The 13,033-nt window shown below is 36.9% G+C and overlaps 1 protein-coding gene across 41 annotated transcripts in view; it reads right to left on the bottom strand.

The window, feature by feature from the left end:
- Positions 1-13,033, bottom strand: part of TMCC1 (transmembrane and coiled-coil domain family 1) — a 246,912-nt gene that overhangs the window by 157,857 nt on the left and 76,022 nt on the right. The gene's annotated exons all lie outside the window — the stretch shown is intronic.

The raw sequence follows: 13,033 nt of genomic DNA on the forward strand, positions 1-13,033 counted from the left end.
AAAATAATAGCTGGGTGTGGTGGCACCCTGTAGTCCCAGCCATTTGGGAGGCTGAGGTGAGAACTGCTTGAGCCCAGGAGTTTAAGACTGTAGTGAGCTATGATCTCACCACTGCACTCCAGCCTGGGCCACAGAGTAAGACCCTGTCTCTTCAAAAAAAAAAAAACCAAAAAAACAAAAAACAAAAAACAATTATATAGCAAAATCACTTTGGTAGCTACTTTCTGTCTCAAATTCTGTTTACTCAATAACAAAACGTAAGTAATGTAAGTGTCATTTTCTTTTAATTGGCCTACAGTGTCACAGAAGTGAGATTCCTAGTGATTTATTTAGGGACAAAGAAGAGTTTAGTGGGCAAGCCTGTATCGAAGCCCCTTGAAGTTCTATTCTAATACAAGTTTGGGAAGCATGGATTAAACGTGGACGGTTGAACAGACTTATCTTGGCTCTCTACTAAAATTGAATAATAAAAGGCATAAACCTACACAGGCAGAGAACTGGAAAGGAGACAGCAATAGATAAAAGATTCCAATAAAATTATGAAACATGAAAAACAGATCATCATTCTGAGGACAGATAGACTAAGCCAACAGATGAGAATTTCAGTCCTCTTCCACCTCGTCTTATGGAACACAGGCACCCAGACTAATTACCACCACCATCATCCACCCATTTCCAAAGGCAAAGGTTTGAACAATTTCTCAGGGAAAACTGGAGAAAAGACCTATAGATACTGATAACTGAAGGGCCTTGCAATAAACTAGTCTCTGTCCTCACAGGGTTTCCCATACCATTTTAATGCCTCTCTCAAATAGGAGAAGGAAGCCATGGTTAACCAGACACTTGAGAAAAGTCTTTAACATAAAAGACAGAAACTAAAACACTTAGTGGAGAAGAAACTCAGAAGACAGACATATTACAAGAAGCAAAAGAAAATACCCTCAGAGACAAAAGAAAACAAATATATAAAACAAGAAAAGCATGCTACAAAAAAGAAGCATTCATAGACAAGAAAAAGAAGCACTCAGGAAATTAAAAACATAATACCAGAAATAAAATATTTAGTGAAAGGATTGGAAAATAAACTTTAAGGAAATCTACCAGAAATTAGAACAAAAGACAGAGAAAATAAGAAAGAACAAAGGAAAAAAAACCACTAAACGGTAAGTCAGGAGAGCTAACTGCTAAGAAAAAGATAAATATAGGTGGAGGAGGAAATTAAATAAATAATATGAATACAGCTGTATGTGATAACATGGATCAATCTTAGAAACCTATTTTTGCCTAAAAAGCAAGCCCTAAAAGACTACATAAGCTATGGTATCATTTTACAAAGCCCCCAAGCAGGCAAAACTAAACAATAGTTGTTTAGTGTCAACAAACATTTGTAGTAATTCTTCTTTTAGAAGTCCAGGTACTGAAATATATAATTTAGGACAGGAGGAGAACTGTAAAGAGTTACAAAAGCATGGCAATGGTAATGTTCCCATTCTTATGTTGTATGGCTGGTTCACAGGTAGTGTATTACTATGTGTCATAGCTTATATGTTTATTTTATATGAATAAAATATTACACAATAAAATATAAAATACAGAATATAAAAATATTGAAAGAAGTTTTTTAAAACCAGTGTTTCCAGATCCAGTCTTTGAGTTTTCCAGATTGAAAGGACTCATAAATTTTCCAGATTGAAAGACTCCTAAGGCTGCATAGTACTGAGTCTGCTGAGTACTTCTGAGTCCTATGCCTTGGGCTGCCAAGATGACCCACACCAAGGCCCATCATTGTACAACTTCAGGACAACAGAGACAAAGAGAAGAGCTTTTTTTGAAATTCTAGAGAGAAAGGTCAAGAATCAGAATGGCACCAGATTTTTTGTCAATACTGGAAGCTAAAAGCTAACAATACAAGAATACATGGGCAATTTATTTACAACCTAAAATTCAGTACTCAGCCAAACTACCATTAAAGTATAAAGGTAAAATAAATTTTGGAATGGGCATAATTTCTGAAAAATTATCTTCCATGCACCCTTATTCTATAAGGCTCATAGAGTGTACATTTCAAGAAAAGAAAGGAATAAACCAAAAAGAGGATATGAAATCAAGGAACCAAAGAATGTTATTTATTAATAGATTAAGGAGTCCCAGAACAAAAGACGTGCAACACTCTTGGAAAGTAGTCAATTCAGACTAGAGGAAAAGTGAGAGCTTCCAGAAGTGTATCTCCAAGAAAAGCTGAAACTGAGAAGAGTAAATGCTGTTTTGAAAATATTGAGAGATTTTGGGAGGATCGCTTGAAACTGGGGTCGGGGGCGGATGGTCAAGGCTGTAGTGAGCTGCGACTGTGCTATGGCACTCCAGCCTGGGTGACAGAGCAAGACCCTGTCTAAAAAATATATATATAAATAAGGCTGGGCATGATGGCTCACGCCTGTAATCCCAGCACTTTGGGAGGCCAATGCAGGCAGATCACCTGAGGTCAGGAGTTTGAGACCAGCCTGGCCAACATGGTGAAACCTCGTCTCCACTAAAAATGCAAAATTTAGTGGGTATGGTGGTGTGCACCTGTAATCCTAGCTACTCGGGAGGCTGAGGCAAGAGAATAGCTTGAACCCAGGAGGTGGAGGTTGCAATGAGCCAAGATCACGCCACTGAACTCCAGCCTGTGCAACAGAGCAAGACTCCATCTCAAATAATAATAATAATAATAATAAAATTTTAAAAAAAGAAAATAATGAAAGATTTACAGTTCTTTGAGAATTTGGAGAGAACCCAATGACAGTTATAAACAACAAAAATTAAAGCAATTAACTCCAGAGACAGCAAAAAGGTGTATAAAAAGGGAAGTGTAATCATATTGTACTACAAAGCTCAAGTTGTAAATATATTTACATTGGCATAATGTAAACAGCATATTGAAATATAACTAAAATTTTAATAAGAGATGGATAGGAACAAGATAATAAGAAAGCTACACGATCATTTTCATTAAAGGAACTCAAGATATCCAAAACAGAAAAAAAAATTAGCAGCATAAGCATGTTATTTAGAAAATATTTAGATAAATTTCAGAATAAAAAATTAAAAGATCAAAAAGTTAAAATAAATTTTACTTGGGTTAGATATGCTAAAAAAAAAAAAAACAAAAACAAAGAAACTTGTTTCTGAGAGCTTAACAAACCTGGAAGATTAGGCCAGGAGCAGTGGCTCACACTTGTAATCCCAGATCATGAGGTCAGGAGATCCTGACCTGGCTAACCATCCTGGCTAACACAGTGAAACCGCATCTCTACTAAAAATACAAAAAGTTAGCTGGGTGTGGTGGCAGGCACCTGTAGTCCCAGCTACTTGGGAGGCTGAGGCAGGAGAATGGTGTGAACCCAGGAGGTGGAGCTTGCAGTGAGCTGAGATCGCGCCACTGCACTCCAGCCTAGGCGACAGACCAAGACTCCATCTCAAAAAAAGAAAAAAAAAAAAATTCTGGAAGATTATATTAAATAAATCTACAGAAAGTTGTTCACAAAAAATAACATGTAAAATAGAAGATTCACAAGCAAGTAAAATGTTTCATACTCCTAGTGTTGGAAAGCAGATATGACTTTTAAATTCCTGGTTTTAATAATTCTCTGTAAGACTAAGGACACAAACACATATCTGAAATAATATTAACTTCTTAATTTCATTTGTTCCTGTAGCTTACTGTTGGCCTAAAGCCACACAATTCAGCCTTCCTTTGTCAGGATGCATTTCAGAGCTTCCAGCTGTAATTTTTTAAATGGTACTGTAACAATACAGTATTGTGAAGCCACAGACAGTAAATGATAAGAGATACAAACTGACAGGAAGAAAAAAAAAATCTCCAGGGTGCAAAAGAAGAGAGAGAGAGGTAAAGACAGTATTTATAGAAAAACATTTAGTTAAAGTACTGAAATCCTACAAAAAAGAATAGCTTTTGGTATTTTCCACACTGAACATTAATGCATTTTGCAAACAATTTTCCCGGTTTCAGTAGTAGCCAATTCTTTTTTTACCTCTTTTTAGGTAAATCCCACTAAAACAGTACATTTAATCTTGATGTGACAAAGCAAGTTACTCATCTAAATAAGGACCCTGATTTTATTTAGTTTTACTGATTTTATGTAGAAAAACATTAGAGCTACAAATCCTCATAACAATGAAAACAACATGTGAAAGTCAAACTTGTCTTGAATTTCTGTACTAATCCACACATCTCTGCACCCTAAGGCAACAAAAGATACTGATACAGAACTATGAGCAAAAATCAGGCTGGATGCGGTAGCTCACACCTGTAATCCCAGCACTTTGGGAGGCCAAGGTGGGTGGATGGCTTGAGCTCACAAGTTCAAGACCAGCCTGGGCAACATGGTAAAACCCCATTTCTACAAAAACATACAAAAATTAGCTGGGCATGGTGGCGGGCACGTGTAGTCCCAGCTACTAGGGAGGCTGAGGTGGAAGAATCACTTAAACCCAGGAGGCAGGGGTTGCAGTGAGCCAAGATTGCACCACTGGGCAACAGAGTGAGAGACACTGTCTCCCAAACAAAACAAAACAAAACAAAGCAAAAATCAAGAGACATATATCACATACTAGTACGCAGAACCAAAACAGGTAATTTATACTGTGGCCTAAATCCTCCTGAACTACAATCGGATCACAAAACCTTTATACTCATTCTCATAAAGCTAAACTTCTGACAATAGAAAACAGCTTGCATTTTATCTTTATGCACAGAAACTTAAGCAAGTTCACCCTGTATCTTAAGGCTCAATGGGCAAACATTCCTAAGAAGAATATGCTAATCTCACAAGCATTTATCTGCTTAAACTGAACTTCATTCTATGGTATAACTCATCACAAATTATATAATATAAAGACAATGTATGACATCAACGAATATGGAAGGAAGCTTATCAAAGCAATGTTTCAACTCATAAGCAATCACATTTACAACAACAAAATTAGGTAAATTGTTTCCTTCAGGTGTTTTGCATTTTTATAGAAAACAATGATTCTATGGAGCAGAAAACCTGGATACTGTTCTTTCACCTAGAAGAATGTATAGCTGTGTCTTGAACATCTACAATTGTTGAAACAAGTTTAATGTTATTGGAAAGCCTGTGGTGAGCTTAAGGCAGAAAACAATGTTTAAGGTATTCTAGTCCTATCCTATGGTAAAATGGTTATTTAAACGTGCATTTGCACAGCTGCTTAACATATGAGTTTTTTAAATTAATAAACCAAGAGTATGCTCCCTAAGACTGTGTATGTTCTTCTAATAAGCTTCTATATCACTAAAATTCTAAAGCGTATTCCTCAGAGCATCCACATGGGGAAGGTTATATTGATCGGTTACTCTGATGCACTACTCCATTGTTAAGCTTACAAAGAAATGCTCAGAAACAAATAGATCAGAATTAGGATGCTCACTTTCATGGCCATTCATTTTATATATTTTTTATTTATTTTTAATTTTTTAGAGATAGGATATCACTCTGTTGCCCAGACTGGACTGCAGTGGCACAGTCAACAGCTCCCTGTAACCTCAACTCTTGGCCTCAAGTGATCCTCCTGCCTCAGCCTCCCAAGTAGCTTGGACTACAGGTGTGTGCCACCACACCTGGCTGTTTTTTTTTAAATTTCTTGTAGAGACAGGGGTCTCACTGTGTTGCCCAGGCTGGTCTTGAACTCCTGGCTCAAGTGATCCTCCCACATCAGCCTCCCAAAGTGCTGGGATTAGGGGCATGAGCCACGGTGTCCAACCATTTGAGAAAAGTGATCCTGAGATGGGAATTTTCTCAGCAAATCTTCAATAAATGCAAGACTATGCATTTTTTAAAAAAAGAAATCAAGTTTTGGGCCAGGCGCAGTGGCTCATGCCTGTAATCCCAGCACTTTGGGAGGCTGAGGTGGGCAGATCACCTGAGGTCAGGGGTTCGAGCCCAGCCTGGCCAACATGGCGAAACCCTGTCTCTACTAAAAATACAAAACTTAGCTGGGCGTGGTGGCATGCGCCTGTAATCCCAGCTACTCAGGAGGCTCAGGAAGGAGAATCACTTGAACCCAGTAGGCGGAGGTTGCACTGAGCCCAGGTTGTGCCACTGCACTCCAGCCTGGGTGACAGAGCAAGACTCTGCCTCAATTTAAAAAAAAAAAAGAAAGAAAGAAATCAAGTTTTGGTGATTCTTACTATTCAATACTCTTAGATTGATTAGTACAGAAGGGCTTTTACCTTTGTGTTAACAATGAGAAATGGCTGGGCGTGGTGGCTCATGCCTATAATCCCAGCACTTTGGGAGGCCAAGGTGGGCAAATCACCTGAGATCAGGAAATCAAGATCAGCCTGGCCAACACAGTGAAACTCCATCTCTGCTAAACATGCAAAAATTAGCTAGATGTGGTGGCACGCACCTGTAATCCCAGCTTCTAGGGAAGCTGAGGCAGAAGAATCACTTGAATCTGGGAGGTGGAGGGTGCAGTGAGATCACGCCACTGCACTCCAGCCTAGGCAACAGAGCAAGACTCTGTCTCAAAAAAAAAAAAAAAAAAAAAAAAGCCAATGAGAAAAAAACAGGGCATTATGTAAAAGAGGAAAGAAGAGCACCACAACTATAACAAAGAAACTTAAGCTGGTACTCTGTAGGACTACAATCACATCCACAATACTCAAATCAAATCTCTGGTACTGAGATTTCACTTTTAATACCCCTGTTCAAGATATTTTATTGAAGAAGCTATAAATTTATTGCTGGTTTATCTTCACTTGCTGGATTTCACAAAACAAATACCCGACCTCCCCCCAAAAAAAGAAAAGGTAGAGACACTAAGGTTATTGTTTTTAAGGTGAGATAATTTTAAGCTTGAAAAGATGAGGCATATTTAAGACTTAAATCTAAAATGAAAAACTATAAAAACCTTTGAAGATAACCTAGGAAATACCATCCGGACATAGGACCTGGCAAAGACTTCATAACAAAGATGCCAAAAGCGATTGCAACAAAACCAAAAATAAACAAATGGGACCCAATGAAACTAAAGAGCTTCTGCACAACAGAAGAAACTATCAAAGAGTAAACAGCCTACAGAAGGGGAGAAAATACTTGAAAATACCTGCAAACTATACATCAGATAAAGGTCTAATATTCAGAATCTATAAGGAACTTAAATCAGACAACCCTCATTAAAAAGTGGGCAAACGACATGAACGAACACTTTTCAAAAGATAACATGCATGCAGCAACAGGCTTATGAAAAAATACTCAACATCACTAATCATTAGAGAAATGCAAATCTAAACCACAATAAGATACCATCTCACACCAGTCAGAATGTCTATTATTAAAAAGTCAAAAAATAACAGATGCTGGTGAGGTTGTGGAGAAAAGAGAACACTTACACACTGCTGGTAGGAATGTAAATTAGTCCAGCCATTATGGAAAGCAGTCTGGCGATTTCTCAAATAACTTAAAACAGAATTACCATTTAACCCAGCAATCCTATTATGTATTTTCCCAAAGGAATATAAATAATTATTCCACAAAGACACATGCACATGTATGTTCACTGCAGCACTATTCACAATAGCAAAGACATGGAATCATCCTAAATGCCCATCAATGGTAGACTGGATAAAGAAAATGTGGTACATGTACACCACAGAATACTACACAGCAATAAAAAAATAATGAGATCATGTCCTTACGGAGCTGGAGGCCATTATCCTACACAAACTAACACAGGAACAGAAAACCATATACCTCATGTTCTCACTTACAAGAGGGAGTTAAACATTTAGTACGGACACAAAGAAGGGAACAACAGACACCAGGGCCTACTTGAGGGTGGAGAGTGGGAGGAGGGTGAGGATCGAAAAACTACCTATTGGGTACTATGCTTATTACCTGGGTAATGAAATAATTTGTACAACAAACCCCCACAACATGCAGTTTACCTATTTAACAAACCTAGCCATGCACTCCTGAACCTAAAATAAAAGTTAAAAAAAAAAGATGAAGCTATTCCATTTCTACTGAAGAAGAGATTATTCTTAAGGAAATAGTACTTATATATGTTAAAGGAAATTTAACAATTTAAAAATGTATTTACTAAGTCATCTGTGATAATAAACACTTTAATTGTTCATCCATTCTAAACTTGTCCTTAAGTTCTTTTTCCTTATTATTATTTTTTTTGTATAATAAAGCAGGGTAAGTGATAAAAGTCCACTGTTGGAATAACTATTTATATATTTATTCTCCCAAAGAGTTGAGTTATAGGCTTGCATTTCCTATGTGGAAATGGCTTGACAATCAGAAACCATGAAATTTCTAAAGACATTAGGAGAAGACCTGAGTGTAAGGTTTAGATAAGATGCCAAACAATTTCCCAGTGTACTCCTGAACCAGATCTTCACTCACAGGCTAATTTTCCTGCAGTGTTTTAATTTTAAGTATTCATCCTGTGAATTCCTATTTAAAGTGGCAGAATCTTTGTTTCTAATCTTTTCTTTGTGATCTAACATAAGTTGCCATCTCTTTAAAATAACTTGTTATGTTTGTTGTAAGCCTCATGGTAACCAAAATGCAAAAACCTATAACAGATTCACTAAAAATAAAAAGCAATGAATTAACATACTACCAGAGAAAATCACTTAACCACAAAGACAACAGTAAAAAAGGGATGAAAAGAGGAGTTACAAAACAACCAGAATATGCAATAAAATGGCAGTATTAAGCCCTTACTTATCAAAAATAACACTGAATGTAAATGGACTCAATTCTCCAATTAAAAGGCATAAAGTGGCTGAATGGACAAAGAAATAAGACCCACCTATATGCTGCCTACAAGGAACCCACTTCTCCTACAAAGATACACATAGACTGAAAGTGAAGGGGTGGGGAAAATATAGTCTATGCAACTGGAAAACAAAAAAGAGTAGAAGTAGCTATACTTACATCAGATAAAATAGATTACAAATCAAAGACTATAGGAAGAGACAAAGTAGGTCACTATATAAAGATAAACTGGTTAATTCAGGAAGCCGATGTAACAATTATAAGTATCTATGTACCCAACATCAGAGCTCCCAAGTACATGAGGCAAACATTAGTAGATCTAAAGGGAGAGATAGACTGATAGACTGTAATACAATACTAGTAGAGAAAGTCAGCACCTCATTCTCAATAATGGACAGATCATCCAGACAGAAAATCAACAGAGACACAAAAGTTAAAGTAGACACCATACTTAACAGACCTGACATTTATAGAACACTTCACCCAATTGCTGCAGAATACTCATTCTTTTCATCACCACAAGGGAACATTCTCCAGAAGAGACCATATCTTAAACAAATCTCAACAATTAAAAAAAAATAAATCATATTAACTTTTCTGACCACAATGGAATAAAGCTAGAAATAAGTAACATTCACAGCAACAGAAAAAACTCTTAAATTTATATGGAACCACAGAAGACATTGAATAGCCAAAGCAATCCTGAGCAAAAAGAACAAAATGGGAGGTATCACACTACCTGACTTCAAAACATACTATAAAGCAATAGTAAACATATTAGCACGGTACTGGCATAAAAACACACAGACCAATGGAACAGAATGGAAAACCCAGATATAAATCAACACATTTATAGCCAACCCATTTTCAACAAAGGCACCAAGAACATACAATGGGGTAAGAACAGTCTCTTTAATAAATGGTGCTGGGGAAAATGGACAACCACCTGCAGAATGGAACTACACCCCTATCTCTGAACATATACAAAAATCAAATCAAAAGGGATTAAAGACTTAAATCTAAGACTGGAAACTATGAAACTACTAGAAGAAATCATTGGGGAAATGCTACAGGACATTGGTCTGGACAAGGATTTTCAGTGTAAGACCTCAAAAGCACAGGCAACCAAAGCAAAAACAGACAAATGGGATCACATCATGCTAAAAAGCTTCTGCACAGCAAAGGAAACAACCAACAAAGTGAAAAGACAATCCACAGAATGGGAGAAAATATTTACAAACTATCCATCTGACAAGGGATTAATAACCAGAATACATAAGGAACTCAAAACAACTCAATAGCAAAACAAATTCAATTTTATAATGGGCAAAAGATTTGAATAGTCATTTCTCAAAAGATGGCATACAAATGGCCAACAAGTATATGAAAAAATGCTCAATATCACTAATCATCAGAGAAATGCAAATCAAAACCACAATGAGACATCACATCACCCCAGTTAGAATGGCTTTTATCAAAAAGACGGAATAACATGCTGGGGAGGATGTGGAGAAAGGGGATGTATACTGTTGGTAGAAATGTAAATTAGTACAGCCACTATGGAAAACTTTACGGAGGTTCCTTTAAAAATTAAAAATAGAACTACCATATGACCCAGGAATTCTACTACTGGGTATATAGCCAAAAGAAAAGAAATCAAGATATCAAACGGACATCTGCATTGCCATGTTTATTTGCAAGTGCTATTCACAATAGCCAAAACATGGAATCAATGTAACTGCCCATCAGTGGACAAATGAATAAAGAAAATGTGGTATACAAACACAATGAAATATTATAAAGCCATAAAGAAGAATGAAATCCTTTCATTTGCAGCAACACGGATGGAAATGGAACTCATTTTGTTAAGTGAAATAAGCCAAGCAAGATAAACATCACATGTTATCACTCACATGTGGGAGCTAAAAAATAGTGGATCTCATGAAAATAAAGAGTAGACTAGTGGTTACCAGAGGCTTGGGAAAGGTAAGGGAGAGGGAGGGAAGGAGAGAGGTTGATTAATGGGTACAAATAAACGGGGTCTGATAGAAGAAATAGAAGAAATAAGACCTAATGTTTGATAGATCAGTAGGGTGATTATAGAAGATAATAATTCAAATGTTTCTAGCATAAAGAAAAGACAAGGCCAGGCATAATGGCTCATGCTTGTAATCCTAACACTTTAGGAGGCTGAGATGGGAGGATTACTTGAGCCCAGGAGTTTGAGATCAGCCTGGTCAACATATCAAGACCCCATTTCTAGAAAAAATAAAAATAAAAAATAAGCCAGGTGTGACGGTGCACACCTGTAGTCCCAGCTACTAGGGAGGGTGAGGCAGGAGGATTGCTTGAGCCAGGAATTTGAGGTGGCAATGAGCTATGACTGCACCACTGCACTCCAACCTGGGTGACAGAGTGAGAGCCTGTCTAAAAAGAAAAAAGAAAAAGACAAGACAAATATTTAAGGTGATAGATATCCCAGTTACATTGATTTGATGTTTATGAGTTATATAAATGTATTAAATGATCACATGTACCCCCAAAATACGTAAATTATATATCAATTTTAAAAGATAAAATTTAAATTAAAAAAAAGGCAAGCACATTTGAATCAGGTTTCTGGGGCACAGTGTCAACTGTTATTTAAAACCAAAACAACCTTATTGACCAAAGTAAAAATCTTTGTTTTTCACCCATAAGAGTCGGCCAGGTGTGGTGGCCCATGTCTCTAATACTAGCATTTTGGGAGGCTGAGGTGGGAGGATCGCTTGAGCCCAGGAGATCAAGGCTGCAGTGAGCCGTGATCAAACTACTGCACTCCAGCCTGGGCAACAAAGAAAGACCCTGTCTCAATCGATTAATAATATCTGTGAACTTTAAGATCATGAAATTACCAAATCAAAAAATCTGACAGAAAAGAATATTTACTATCTTATTATCCAAAGGGAAATAAATTGCTAACAAGAATTTCTTCCTTCTAGGCCCTTAGAGACTATCCCACATCTTCATATTTTGATTTTCAGAGTGGCTGAAGTTTCTATTAAGCTGGGAATTTTTTTTTCTTTTTTAGATGGAGTCTCACTCTGTCACCCAGACTGGAGTGCAGTGGTGAGATCTCTACTCACTGCAACCTCCACCTCCTGGGTTCAAGTGATTCTCATGCCTCATCCTCCCAAGGAGCTGGAATTACAGGTGTGCACCACCACACCCAGCTAATTTTTTTTTCTTTTTTGAGATGGAGTCTTGGTCTGTCACCCAGGCTAGAGTGCAGTGGCGCGATCTCAGCTCACTGCAACCTCTGCCTCCCAAGTTCAAGCAATTCTCCTGCTGTAGCCACTGGACTAGCTGGGACCACAGACATGTGCCACGCCCGGTTAATTTTTGTATTTTTAGTAGAGACGGGGTCTCACCATGTTGGCCAGGCTGGTCTCAAACTCCTGACCTCAGGTGATCCACCCACCTCGGCCTCCCAAAGTGCTGGGATTACAGTTGTGAGCCACCATGCCGGGCCTTTTTTGTATTGTTAGTGGAGATGGGGTTTCACCATGTTGGTAAGCTGGTCTCGAACTCCCAACCTCAAGTGATCCGCCCACCTCAGCATCCCAAAGAGCTGGGATCACAGGTGTGAGCCTCAGCACCTGGCTGGGAATTATTTTTTAAGAAAAAAAATATATATACAAAACTTCTTTAAATTTCTGTGATCAGCAGACATCAGTTTTAAAGAAATTTTTAAAGAAAAGTTTTAAAGAAATTTTTAAAGAAAAGTTTTAAAGAAACTTTTAAAGAACAGTTTCAAAGAAACTTTTTAAATTTTCTTTAAAAGTTTCTAAGAAACTTTTTAAATTTAAAAGTTTCTAAGAAACTTTTTAAATTTTCTTTAAAAGTTTCTAAGAAACTTTTTAAATTTTCTTTAAAAGTTTCTAAGAAACTTTTTAAATTTTCTTTAAAAGTTTCTAAGAAACTTTTAAAGAAAAGTTTTAAAGAAACTTTTAAAGAAAAGCTTTAAAGAAACTTTTAAAGAAAAGCTTTAAAGAAACTTTTAAAGAAAAGTTTTAAAGAAACTTTTAAAGAAAAGTTTTAAAGAAATTTTTAAAGAAAAGTTTTAAAGAAAACTTTTTGCAAAACAAATTGAGCACTGATTAAAAAAACAAAGATATCTGAAGGGCTAATAAATGACTGAATTCTTCAACATGCCACAATTCTTAATTATTCTG

This window comes from Pan troglodytes, chromosome 2 (assembly GCF_028858775.2).
Source record: "Pan troglodytes isolate AG18354 chromosome 2, NHGRI_mPanTro3-v2.0_pri, whole genome shotgun sequence".
NCBI classification, from domain to species: domain Eukaryota; kingdom Metazoa; phylum Chordata; class Mammalia; order Primates; family Hominidae; genus Pan; species Pan troglodytes.